At 39.9% G+C, this 12,761-nt stretch overlaps 2 pseudogenes; both read left to right on the plus strand.

Annotated features, from left to right (window-relative positions):
- Positions 1-7,012: 7,012 nt before the first annotated feature.
- Positions 7,013-8,325, plus strand: LOC149146594 (cytochrome P450 97B1, chloroplastic pseudogene; annotated as a pseudogene).
- Position 8,326: 1 nt separating this feature from the next.
- On the plus strand, positions 8,327-9,105 carry LOC149146595 (GPI transamidase component gaa1-like; annotated as a pseudogene).
- The last annotated feature ends 3,656 nt before the right edge of the window (positions 9,106-12,761 follow it).

Here is a 12,761-nt window from a genome sequence, read left to right on the forward strand (position 1 = left end):
GAAAGGATAGATGAACCCTACATTTAACAATTTTTGTAATTCAACGTTCACAATTTCCCTTAAAGTAGGGTTCATCCTCCTTTGTGGATGTCTCATAGGCCTAGCTTTCTCTTCTATATAAATATGATGAACGCATGTGTCTGGGTGAATGCCTCTCATATCTATGTATTCCCAAGCAAAAGTGTCTGAAAAGTTTTTCAATGCTTGGATTAACTGTTTTTCTGTTCAGAGGTCAAGGCAAAATCATTATTCAAAGGTTTTCCAGGAAATATTTCAACTACATTACTCCCCCATTCAGTCATGGAATATACAGGAAATGCAGATAATAGGGCTGAATGTAGTTCGACTACTGTACTATGCTTATGAAAATCCTATAGATTAGTAATGAAATCTAAACTATGACTAGACTGTCCTTCTTCTTGTTACAAAAAATTAGGATTAGAAATATAACAATTTATCAAATTCTCTTCTGAATTTTCTTTAAGGCTCATAGCTTGGGCTATTGTCAAAACTAGTCGGGTACATTTTGAATCATGCTCTTCTTCTTCAACCCATTGTGTATTTTCTGATCTTAAAAGAGGTTGAGCAGGGGGATACAAATTAATGTGCTTTGTTTCAACCCCATGAGTGATGGTCATGTTTTCGGACCTACACCCTATATAAGCATCTACTATGGCTAACCACAGTCTCCCAAGATCAAAGGATGCCCTCCTAAGTTAGTTTTGGGTTGAAGAACGTAAAAATCTACAGGGTACTTCCAAGAATCTAATGAGATGACAATGTCTTCTAATACCCCCTCTGGCTTTACCTTAGACCTGTCTGCTAGCTCTAACATGGTAGGAGTAGGCAATAAGTCAAAGGTTCCTATTTGAGATAAGGTATCCATAGTCATCACATTAATGGTTGCACCCAAATCAATTAAAGTGTTTTTTATAGGCTATCCATTGATAAAGGTGGTAACCACAGGGATTCCAGGGTCTGCATATTTTTCAGTAACAAATCCGGTAGACATTAAACTTGCAAGATTTCCACCTACTTGAATTGTAGAGAGTTCTCTCTTTTGTCTTCCTGGTCTCTTAGTACATAGCTCCCTCACTGTTTTGGCATAGATTGGGATATCTTTAATTTCTTGTAGCAACCGGATCTTAATGCATACATTTATCAGTTTAGACACAAGATCAAATTCGGGCTGTTTTAGTTTCATTTCCAACCTCTCTGGAAAAGGACGCTGGATCGTATGGGATGAGGAAGGTTCTTGTGGCCTTGAAGTAGGTTGTTCTGCTGGTTTAACTGTGGTTTCAACTTTAGGAATTTCTAGAGTATCTTCCTCCACAATCTCTTCAATTCTTCTGGGCCGAGTCACCACTTTTCTAGATCTAAGTTGGATTTTGTGTAGCGACACAGGAAATTCCTGTAACACAGGAATAGAAATTTCCTATAGCGACTGTGGTGCAATACAGTAGGAAGGAAAAGTGGGATAAGTGACCAATCTAATGTTGTGAGCAGATTGGATGGTTTTATTATTGGGGTTAGGCATTGGCTAGGTAGGAAGTTGCGTACAATGAGGTTGATTTGGTGGGGCATGCAACTGAAGTTGTTTCTATTGAGGTTGAATCATTTGCTGTTGTGTGGGCCGCGATGGATAAAAGTTTTGAGAAGGAAAATTCTGTGTGGTAGGGTAAGAAACGTTCCCCTGCCAAGGCTGTTGTGGAGGCTAAGGCTGCCAGGGCATTGGAATATTCCACATCTGATTTTGAGTATAAGGAACTTGATAATGCGGCTAAGACATACCTGTAGTGTTGGCATTATGGCTAAAGTGTTGTCCTTGATGGCAACTCATACAGGTGATGGATCACTGTACTTCAGGTCAGTAGCAGAGATTGATGATCAGCTCTCAAATATTGAAGAAAATAAGGGGTACGCAGGTACACCGTACAAAAGGTGCGGACATGCAGGCATGTCTTAGATAAAGTGTGTACATACACACAGGTATCCCGTGTAAAAGGTGCGGACCCTAGTTCACACACTTTCATGCAGAGAAAAAGTACTCTCACGTGGGAATCCGATGGTGGACCATAGTATTTAGCCCAACGTATTTGATCCTATGGTTTGGTCAGTGGTATTGTTTTATATTATTATTATTATTATTGAGCCCCATGTTTTTGGGCTTCTTGTTTTGGTTATCTATGGTATTGATCCATGATTTTAGGAAGAGCTTGCCTATATAAAGCAAAGGAGATCATTTGGCTAGACACTTGTGAAAGAAGAAGATCTCAAGAGAAGCTAGATCTGAAATTCTAGTGATGGGTTTGTGAGAGATAGCTGAATCTAAATCAAGGAGAAACATGAGGGTTACAAGTCGGATCTACTAATGGGTTGAGATCCCTTCGGCGAATGATCAGATCTGTAGATTTGATAGTCTGGGTTACACTTGAAGTCTGAAAATTGTCTATACCCGCAGGTACGCAAGTGCAGTGAAAGAAAAGTGCGGAGATACGCAGGCACAGAAGCATTGCAAGTGCGCAGATACGCAGGCCCAGAAGCGCTGCAGATGCGGAGGTGCGCAGGCAGTTCATAAGACACAGAGCGCAGGTACGCAGGAAGTCCGTGAGGCACAGTGCGTGGGTACGCAGGAAAGTAGTTGGAAACAGTGCGGATGTACGTAGGTGTTCTATGGGTGAAGCTGCAGACTTTTGATGAAATCTATTTAGTTGTCCATGTTTATCATTACTGTGTTCTGGGTTTTGAAGTGATGTCTGGTTTCTGGTATTATGTTCTGATAACATCAGTGATTGATTGAATGATCATGATTAGCTTCAGTATTGATAGATGAATGGATCAGGTTCATAATGACTTATCCTTATATGATCCGGTGGACTAGATCTGATTGATAACTTTCATTGTATATGTATTGATCTGGTGATTGGGTGATTCAGAAGGTTGTTTGATTATGAGCTTTAATGTTGTTGTTGGGTCCAGTATGAAAATTGGATGAAACGTGGCCTTTCAGATTATGTGTTGTGCTTCAGTGTATCCAGTCTGAAAATTGATGAAACGTGGTACTTGGAGGAGAGAAGATTGTAGGCCAGCACCTACGTACTAGTATCTAAGCTAGTACAAGAGCTAAAGGAAATCTTTGGAGCATTGTAGCAGGTAGCAGCCTGCGTACTAGTAAATGGATCGGCTAGTACAAGAGAAAAGGGGGTTGTAGCTCCCGTACTGGTATAAGACTGCACCAGTACAAATATTGTAAAAGGATTTTCTTATTAAGAAGAAGATTGAGATGACTTGCAGCAGGTGGTTTTCTCCCACATCAGGTTTCCACCTTATATCATGGTGTTCATGTGTGTGCCTTATGTGTGATGATCTATTCTATGTTACTGCATCTGTTAACTGATAATATGGTTGATAATGTTCTAATGCACTCATTGAAGATCAATTAACTTAATCATAAGAAGTTGTGGAAGTAGAATATATGAATCTGATTATGGAAATGGAAAAGTTTTATTAATGTGATAATACTGATTCACCCCCCCCTCTCAGTATTATTTCCAACAATTGGTATCAGAGCAGGTCCTTTGGTAGAAGCTTGATCGCTTGAAGGAGATCCGTGGAACAATGGGAAATAAGCTTAAGAAGAAAGCTCATAAGAAGAAGAAGACATCTCAAAGGAACTATGACAGTGGGAGAATCGATTGGGAATTAGGTATAAGAAGCTCTTCAGATTCAGAATCAGTTTAGAATGAAGATGACCATTCAGGTATGAATTTGCTATCCTCTTATGTTACAGCTATCTTTCCTTTTGGAAAAGATGAAAGTGATAGTGAGACTATTGAATTTGCTCTTATGGGTGAGCAAGAAAGATATCAAATAGAGGCAGAATTTAACAGGCTGACAAACAAAATTAGTGAACAAGAAAAACTTCTGGACATAAAGAGTGGTGCCCTCAAAGAAGCTGTTACTAGACAAAAAGCTCATCAAAAGTTATGCAAGGAAAAGTATCAAAAGTTGCAGGTTGAAGCAACATCTCTAAGAAATGAAGTCATTGAAAAGAACACAACAATCAAGGAGCTCAAAGATCGATCCAGTTATTATGAAAGTCTTGAAGCCACGATCCTCTCACTAAAGGAATATCTTGAAGAATCAAAGAAGTAGAATGAAGGTCTACACCAAGCAATTGAAAAACAAGACAACAAAGTCATCAGCTTAAAATCACAGTTGGAATGTGCCTTCAGAGTTCGTCAAATGCAGCAGGATCTGAATGAAGAACAAGAAAAGGAGATACTCAAACTAAGGCAACAAATGGAAGAAGGAAGAAAAGCTGAAGAAGACATGAAGAAGCAATGTCTAGAAAAGGAAGAACAACTTCAGGTTGAGGTAAATATCTTGAAAGGTAAATTAGAAGAAAAGGATAAGCTTTTACGATTTCAAGATAGTTCTAAAGTCTTGGATGATATTCTTAGTAGTCAAAGGTCTCCTGCTATAAAGACTGGTCTTGGTTTCCATGAATCTGTTGAAGGTGAATCTAGTTCACAAGGTGAGGCAAGGAACTCTAAAGAGAAATCTAAAGTGATCAAAGAAGAAATGAAAGGTCAATCTCATCATCTACCAAGGAAAGAGATTCTTCAAAGAAAATATTTTACTCCTCCTATGAATAATGTTGAATGTTATGTATGTCATAATCTTGGACATGTTGCAGCTAGATGTAGAAGAAGAAGGGTTCAAGACCATTATGCAGAAAGATCATCACATTCAAGGTACTTTAATGGATATTGCTTTGCTTGCAATATGTATGGTCACAAAGCTGCTGATTGCTACAAAAGGAATATGAAACATGTAAGATGTTATGCATGTAACAAGCTTGGACATATAGCTAAGGAATGCAGGAACAAAGTGTGGGCACCATATCAAAAGGAGAAAATGTCATCATCACGCTTGAAGATATGGAGGAAAAAGGAAGTACAATCAGAAAAAGGCAGCACAACACAACATACAGACATACCAGAATCAGAGGAAGCTGAAAGTACAAAACTTCAGTGTCCTGAATCTCATATGCAAACTCCATAAAGGGAAGTCATGTATATACGCGAGTTGGATACTGCACAATCGCGTATATGATTGTTTGAAGAAAGGCAGTAGGGAAAGTGAAGTTGGAAGTGAATCTATGAAGTATGATCTCTCGAGCACAAGATCAGATATGGGAATCTGACTGTCAGTGGCACAGAGGAGGACTGTTAATTGGGTTCTAATCAGAGGTACGCAGACCATTCACTGTGAAAGTGCGGGCGTATGCAGTAGAGCGGAAGTTCCGGTGCAGAGGAACGTAGGTGATACACAGTGAAAGTGCGAGGATACACAGCGAAGGCACAGTCCCAGTGCGGAGGTACGCGGCGTAACAGAGGCTCAGGTGCGGAGGCTCAGTGAAAGTACACAGAGCTACAGAAGCCGCAGTGCGTAGATACGCGTCGCGATAGCATCTGAGGGTGCGTGGCTACAGTAGTAGTACGCGGCGCGATTGATGGCACAGGTGCGTGGGTACGCGTTGTAGCAGAAGGCTCTCTGCGTGAATACGCAGAAACACAGAAAGTCAAGTGCGGGGATACGCAGAGGAGCGGAAGGTGAAGTGCGGAGCCACGCAGGTCATATAATGAGAAACTGCGAATCTGCCTTAAGGCATTTATTAGCTGACTTTTCTTACTGATAAGATCTGACAGATGGCACAAGTTTAGGGGGAGCATATGCTCTTAATGCATTGTTGGCATTATAGTCCTTGGTGATGAAGATTATATGGCTAAATGATATATCTTGCTATGATGTGGTTATGAGTTGTCCATCTCATATGATTCTTGGGGTTTACATAGTTGATTTTCAGATCAGATGCTACATATGTGGTGCTTACATGGTGATCTTCATAAGGATAAGGAGAAGTACATAGCTTGAATTCACATCTTCTTTACTTGATGATGAGTCACTCATATGCTGTTGTCGTCATATGCATAAAGATCATATATTACAGTTATGATGCAGGATTCCTATTGTTCTTGGCACATATATGGATGAGGATTGTTGGCTGGATACATGGATGATTATTCAAAGTTGCATTGTTGGAGACATGATGATGATAAGCTCTTACCTATATGATGATAGGTTGTTTCGTACATATGTTGATTGATGCAGATATTCCCAAATGATGATCTGGATGGCTTTGGTGTTTCTCCTTATGATAAAAGATGTTATGGAGCAGATCATACAGTGTTGTTGCTGATGTTTATCTTAGGTGATTGGTCTCTGTTATAAATGTCATATCATGACTCATGATGTAATAGTGTGTCTCTATCTATTGTAGTCATCTCTTCAGGTCATGTAATGACCTATGTTGGTTTCCCCACTATGCCTGGGATGAAGATGTAATGTATTTAGTTCCTGATGTATCCCCACTTGGTTGGGTGATGGATGTATGTATTGAGTCTTTTGGTGATAGGAAGGTCATTTATGATATATAGAGTCATGTTCTTCTTGTAGAACATCTTTTTGCAGACCTTGCTTACAGTCAGGGGGAGCTTGAGCATGAACATCACTATATAGCAAAGCAGATATTTCAGCTTGTTCTCAGAAAGAGCATTATCAGATTGGTGCACCATGGCATATACAAAGGGGGAGCTCATTCAGAGACTTCAGCAGATCTGGTTTATAGTCAAGAGGAGCATGTTCTTAGGGGGAGCAAAACCCTTTGCCCTTGATGTCAAAGGGGGAGAGTAATTTGGTGTTGTTGCTATCAAGTCCAAAGGGGGAGATTGTTGGCATTATGATGCATGTGTTGTACTTGATGGCAACCCTCTCATAGAAGATCATCTCACTTATATACATTCAGATGAATCTGTTAGACTCCGTCTTGTATGTCAATGTGAGATTGATTCTTCTTCAAAACCCTGTTTTGAAGAAGAAATCATTAAATGTGTTTTTTTTAGAATATGTAATTTGTCAAAATGTTCCAAAGCTCTACAGTTCTTCAATGGCAGCAGTGTTAACAATACTACATTCCAGGAAGCATTCTCACCATCAGGGCTCGCCAGTTCCAGGTCCTCCCGGAGCCATTTCTCAGAAATATGCCCAAGCCTTGAAGGTCGCATTGACCTTCTTTCCTATTCAGAAGGCTGGGAAGCTTCCTAATGATAATCCCATACCATGGAGAGGGAACTCTGCTCTGTCAGATGGTAATGATGTGGGTGCAGACCTTTCTTAAGGAATGTATGATGCAGGGGATCACATCAAATTTGGGTTACCCATGGCTTTTACTGCAACTCTTTTGTCTTAGATGGATGCTGCTTACCAACTAGGGGCAGCCCAGTCTTTCATCAGATGGATCACAGATTATTTGATCAACGCACATCCTTCAAGCAATGTATTGTATGTTCAGGTGGGAATTTGTAAATGACTCTTGTTATGTTCTTATTTTCTTAACCAAGATATCGACAAAGCTGGAGCAAGGTGCTGGCTATTCTATTGTGGATCGCATGCAAGCATTTCACGTGATAGCAATGCTGGTAGTTTTGGGCATGGTTCTGTGTACAAGCTTGCATTTGGGCCAAAATCATTTGTAGTGGTTTCAGATCCAATAGTTGCTCGACACATTCTTCGAGAAAATGCATTTGCATATGACAAGGGAGTTCTTGCTGATATTCTGGAGCCAATAATGGGAAAGGGACTTATTCCTGCTGATTTGGAGACGTGGAAACCAAAAAAAAAAAAGCAATTGTTCCAGGTTTTCATACTGCATTCTTGGAAGCCATGGTGAAGGTCTTTGGTGATTGTTCTGGACGCACAGTACAAAAGCTAGAGGCAATGCTTTCGGCAGCTGAAGTTAATAAAACTAAGTACATTGAGGTTGACATGGAGGCAGAATTTTCAAATCTAGCTCTGGACATTATTGGATTGTGTGTATTTAACTATGATTTTGGATCTGTTACTCGAGAATCACCCGTAATCAAGGCAGTCTATGGTACATTGTTTGAAGCTGAGCATAGATCAACCTTTTATATACCATACTGGAAATTTCCGCTGGCAAGATGGTTAGTTCCTCGCCAACGAAAGTTCCACGAAGACCTAAAGGTCATTAATGAATGTCTTGATAATCTGATAACAGGGGCCAAGGAAACAAGACAGGAAGATGATATCGAGGCTCTTCAAGGAAGAGATTACTCTAAAGTGAAAGATGCAAGTTTGCTCAGATTTCTAGTTGATATGAAGGGAGAAGATGTTGACAATAGACAGCTTAGGGATGATCTAATGACAATGTTAATTGCTGGGCATGAAACTACAACAGCAGTACAAAAGCAACATTGAAGAGCACAACAAAAACTGCTCAGTTGTTCCAGGTGTGAGTGTAGTTGGGATAATAAGAGCACCTCATGGTGATGGGAAAAAAGCAATTGTGTTGGTCACACCTTTTCTGTCAGACAAGATTCATATAGGGGATGCGTTCTCATTCGGTCTGGGATATTCACTATTCCATTTATTCAGCAGAACGGCTTTCGAAAACTTTTGTGTGGCTGGCTGCAGACTCAAAATATGGCACTCATGCTGCTGTTGCGGCATGGCTAAAGGACTATCATGAACCTATATTTTATCACTTGTCTTCATTTTTGAAATCTGAATCACTTGTCGATAGTCTACATCCTACAGAGGAAAATGGACCTTATAAACAGATCGATTACAACACACTAGATGACTTTCAACATGCAAGGACTATTGCTGTAACTTTAATCTTTAAAGTTCAGGAAAATCAGATCCAAACTGATAAAGATAACCTGAGTGTTTATGCAGAGGCATCCAATGGACAAATGCCAAATTTAGACCTGATTAATGTTGTGCATTTTTTGGCAGTTTACAGACAAGAGTGGAATCATTGTTTTTCATGTTTAGTTGGAAATGGCTGTCTGTTTTAAGTCCTACTAGCTCTATTTATCACCAGGTGCACATGGTTCTTTTCGGGATTACCAAGTGGATGCAATAACTCTTGAAGTGTCCCTGCGTCTCTCTCTTGAAAATGAATTGACTCACATATCATATCTTTTAGAGTTTGGCAGAAGCCATCTTCCAGAGTGATATGCGATGTGAAGACCGCGTGTAACATCATCACTGCCAGTTCTAATGCATGTATTCAAAACAGATAGTGTACGTTGTCATGGAGTAAAGTAGAAATGGACACCAGCCATAGTTGAGTTGCGAAAGGGATAAAAGTGGCTGGCCAGTTGTCAACATGGGAGGATTGTGTCATCAATGGGAGCCTACGTAATAGAGAAATAAGATTCGATCTTCTATTAATAGCTTCAGTTAAATCTCCAAGGGGATCTGCGCTCCAGTTTGTCGGCCATCAGAGGAATTCAAGGGAAACGATGCTCTGTTTTAGAAACAAATGGATGACTCTTTCTATTCTTGCAATTATAGTTGAACAACTCATTATTTTTATCGACCTGTAGGGAAAAGTTTTTGGTCTATTTATTGTATGCGCTGATATTGGAGAGATATTACGCTATTTTTGTTTTAGTTCTTATTCAAATGCAAAGTAAAGTCAAAAGCCAGAATTTAAACAGAAGATTATCAAACTGAGCAGAAAAATAGGGACAGATTGCTTATCCTAGTCTTCAGTTATGATTTGGAGGGTTCACACTACAGCTTCCGCCTTTGTATTGGTCACAGAAAATGTAGCGCTGTTCTTTAGGAACCGATGAGTGACTTTTTACTATTTTTCATAATGTCAGTTGAAACAGTTTCATCCTTTCATGGATCGGTTTTCTCCTGAGTTTTTTATTGTATTAAAAACAATTTTTGTGAGAGGCAGAGAGTTCTGAGAGCTGGTGGAGAACAGAGAGCTTCTATTGTACAGATTTTGACAGAGATTTTAATTAAAACATGCAGCTCTGACCCCTGAGATTCCTGTGGTATGAGATTTAACATTTGTGTCCTCTTTTGTTTCATATGTAGCCTGTTATGTGTTCAGGTCATTTCATGATCGTTTCCATTTGAACAAATGAAGTGTTAAGGTAGAATTCATAATTTATATGCTCTGCCTTTAAGTTTGTTCATATTTAATGTTTTCTTCTGTTTGACAAGGATTCATCTTCTATGCCCTTGTCAGCTCCTCAGCAGTCTTGCCATTCCATTTAATCTCAATTTGATGTTAAACTTTCTTGCCTACCTTGCCTTAGAGGATAATCTGTGTTTTTGATTACATTTCTCTGTTCAAGCTGTTTCTTTTCCCATGCAGCCCAGAAAACCCCATCATCCATTAAAACCCATTTTCTCACCAATTTACTAGCCTAAAATCAGTGTTCTTTATTGGTCATCTCAGCCTTTTGAAGACCTTTTGCCGAGATAGACCCAGAGAGAGCCCTCTCCTGTCCTCGTAGGGCTAGCTACGAGGCTAAGTGGTTTGATGTTGCCTTGGATTTTTCCTTCTTCAGCCTGAAGCCAAATTCTAGCGCTAACAGAATCCACAGAAGAGATATCAGATATGACAGAATACATGGATGTAAGACAGTTCAAAGGGATCAGATGACATTTCACAAGTAAGCTTTGCCATCAAGTCCAAAGGGGGAGATTGTTGGCATTATGGCTAAAGTGTTGTCCTTGATAGCAACTCATACAGGTGATGGATCACTGTACTTCAGGTCAGTAGCAGAGATTGATGATCAACTCTCAAATATTGAAGAAAATAAGGGGTACGCAGGTACACCGTACAAAAGGTGTGGACACGCAGGCATGTCTTAGATAAAGTGCGTACATACACGCAGCTATCCCATGTAAAAGGTGCGGACCCTAGTTCACGCACTTTCATGCAGAGAAAAAGTACTCTCACGTGGGAATCCGATGGTGGACCATAGTATTTAGCCCGACGTATTTGATCCTATGGTTTGGTCAGTGGTATTGGTTTATATTATTATTATTATTATTGAGCCCCATGTTTTTGGGCCTCTTGTTTTGGTTATCTATGGTATTGATCCATGATTTTAGGAAGAGCTTGCCTATATAAAGCAAAGGAGATCATTTGGCTAGACACTTGTGAAAGAAGAAGATCTCAAGAGAAGCTAGATCTGAAATTCTAGTGATGGGTTTGTGAGAGATAGCTGAATCTAAATCAAGGAGAAACATGAGGGTTACAAGTCGGATCTACTAATGGGTTGAGATCCCTTCGGCGCATGATCAGATCTGTAGATCTGATAGTCTGGGTTACCCTTGAAGTCTGAAAATTGTCTATACCCGCAGGTACGCAAGTGCAGTGAAAGAAAAGTGCAGAGATACGCAGGCGCAGAAGCATTGCAAGTGCGCAGATACGTAGGCCCAGAAGCGCTGCAGATGTGGAGGTGCGCAGGCAGTTCATAAGACACAAAGCGCAGGTACGCAGGAAGTCCGTGAGGCACAGTGCGTGGGTACGCAGGAAAGCAGTTGGAAACAGTGCGGATGTACGCAGGTGTTCTATGGGTGAAGCTGCGGACTTTTGATGAAATCTATTTAGCTGTCCATGTTTATCATTGCTGTGTTCTGGGTTTTGAAGTGATGTCTGGTTTCTGGTATTATGTTCTGATAACAGCAGTGATTGATTGAATGATCATGATTAGCTTCAGTATTGATAGATGAATGGATCAGGTTCATAATGACTTATCCTTATATGATCTGGTGGACTAGATCTGATTGATAACTTTCATTGTATATGTATTGATCTGGTGATTGGGTGATTCAGAAGATTGTTTGATTATGAGCTTTAATGTTGTTGTTGGGTCCAGTATGAAAATTGGATGAAACGTGGCCTTTCAGATTATGTGTTGTGCTTCAGTGTATCCAGTCTGAAAATTGATGAAACGTGGTACTTGGAGGAGAGAAGATTGTAGGCCAGCACCTACGTACTAGTATCTAAGCTAGTACAAGAGCTAAAGGAAATCTTTGGAGCATTGTAGCAGGTAGCAGCCTGCGTACTAGTAAATGGATCGGCTAGTACAAGAGCAAAGGGGGTTGTAGCTCCCGTACTGGTATAAGACTGCACCAGTACAAATATTGTAAAAGGATTTTCTTATTAAGAAGAAGATTGAGATGACTTGCAGCAGGTGGTTTTCTCCCGCATCGGGTTTCCACCTTATATCATGGTGTTCATGTGTGTGCCTTATGTGTGATGATCTATTCTATGTTACTGCATCTGTTAACTGATAATATGGTTGATAATGTTCTAATGCACTCATTGAAGATAAATTAACTTAATCATAAGAAGTTGTGGAAGTAGCATATATGAATCTGATTATGGAAATGGAAAAGTTTTATTAATGTGATAATACTAATTCACCCCCCCCTCTCAGTATTATTTCCAACATGTAGCACATGGTTTCCATGGTCTTTGAGGTTCCATTGCATAAAGTGCCTTCAAAACTCCTTGATCTGCTAGATATGCTGCTTTAATTTCAGGAAGTGAAGGACATTGATCAGTGGAATTCTCAGCTTCACAGATTCGACATACCTCTATACTATCTGCAGGACATTCCCTCAAGGCATGCTTCTTCCTGCATTTTGAATAGCACACAGCCAAGATTTCTCCAGTTCCTCCTGTTTTTCCTGTTTCTTCTTAGCCTGCAAAACATCTAATTGAGAAGATAATGTGCTAAGAATACCAGTTTTAAAATTTTCAAATAAATTACCCATTTCAACTCTGGTTACTCTAGCTCCAACAACTGATTTGACAAGCCTGGAAGAAGTATCTCTTGTTCCCCCTCCAA

Source organism: Pinus tabuliformis, chromosome X, assembly GCF_031772625.1.
Source record: "Pinus tabuliformis cultivar Carrire ecotype Pingquan chromosome X, CPIR1, whole genome shotgun sequence".
NCBI classification, from domain to species: Eukaryota; Viridiplantae; Streptophyta; class Pinopsida; order Pinales; family Pinaceae; genus Pinus; species Pinus tabuliformis.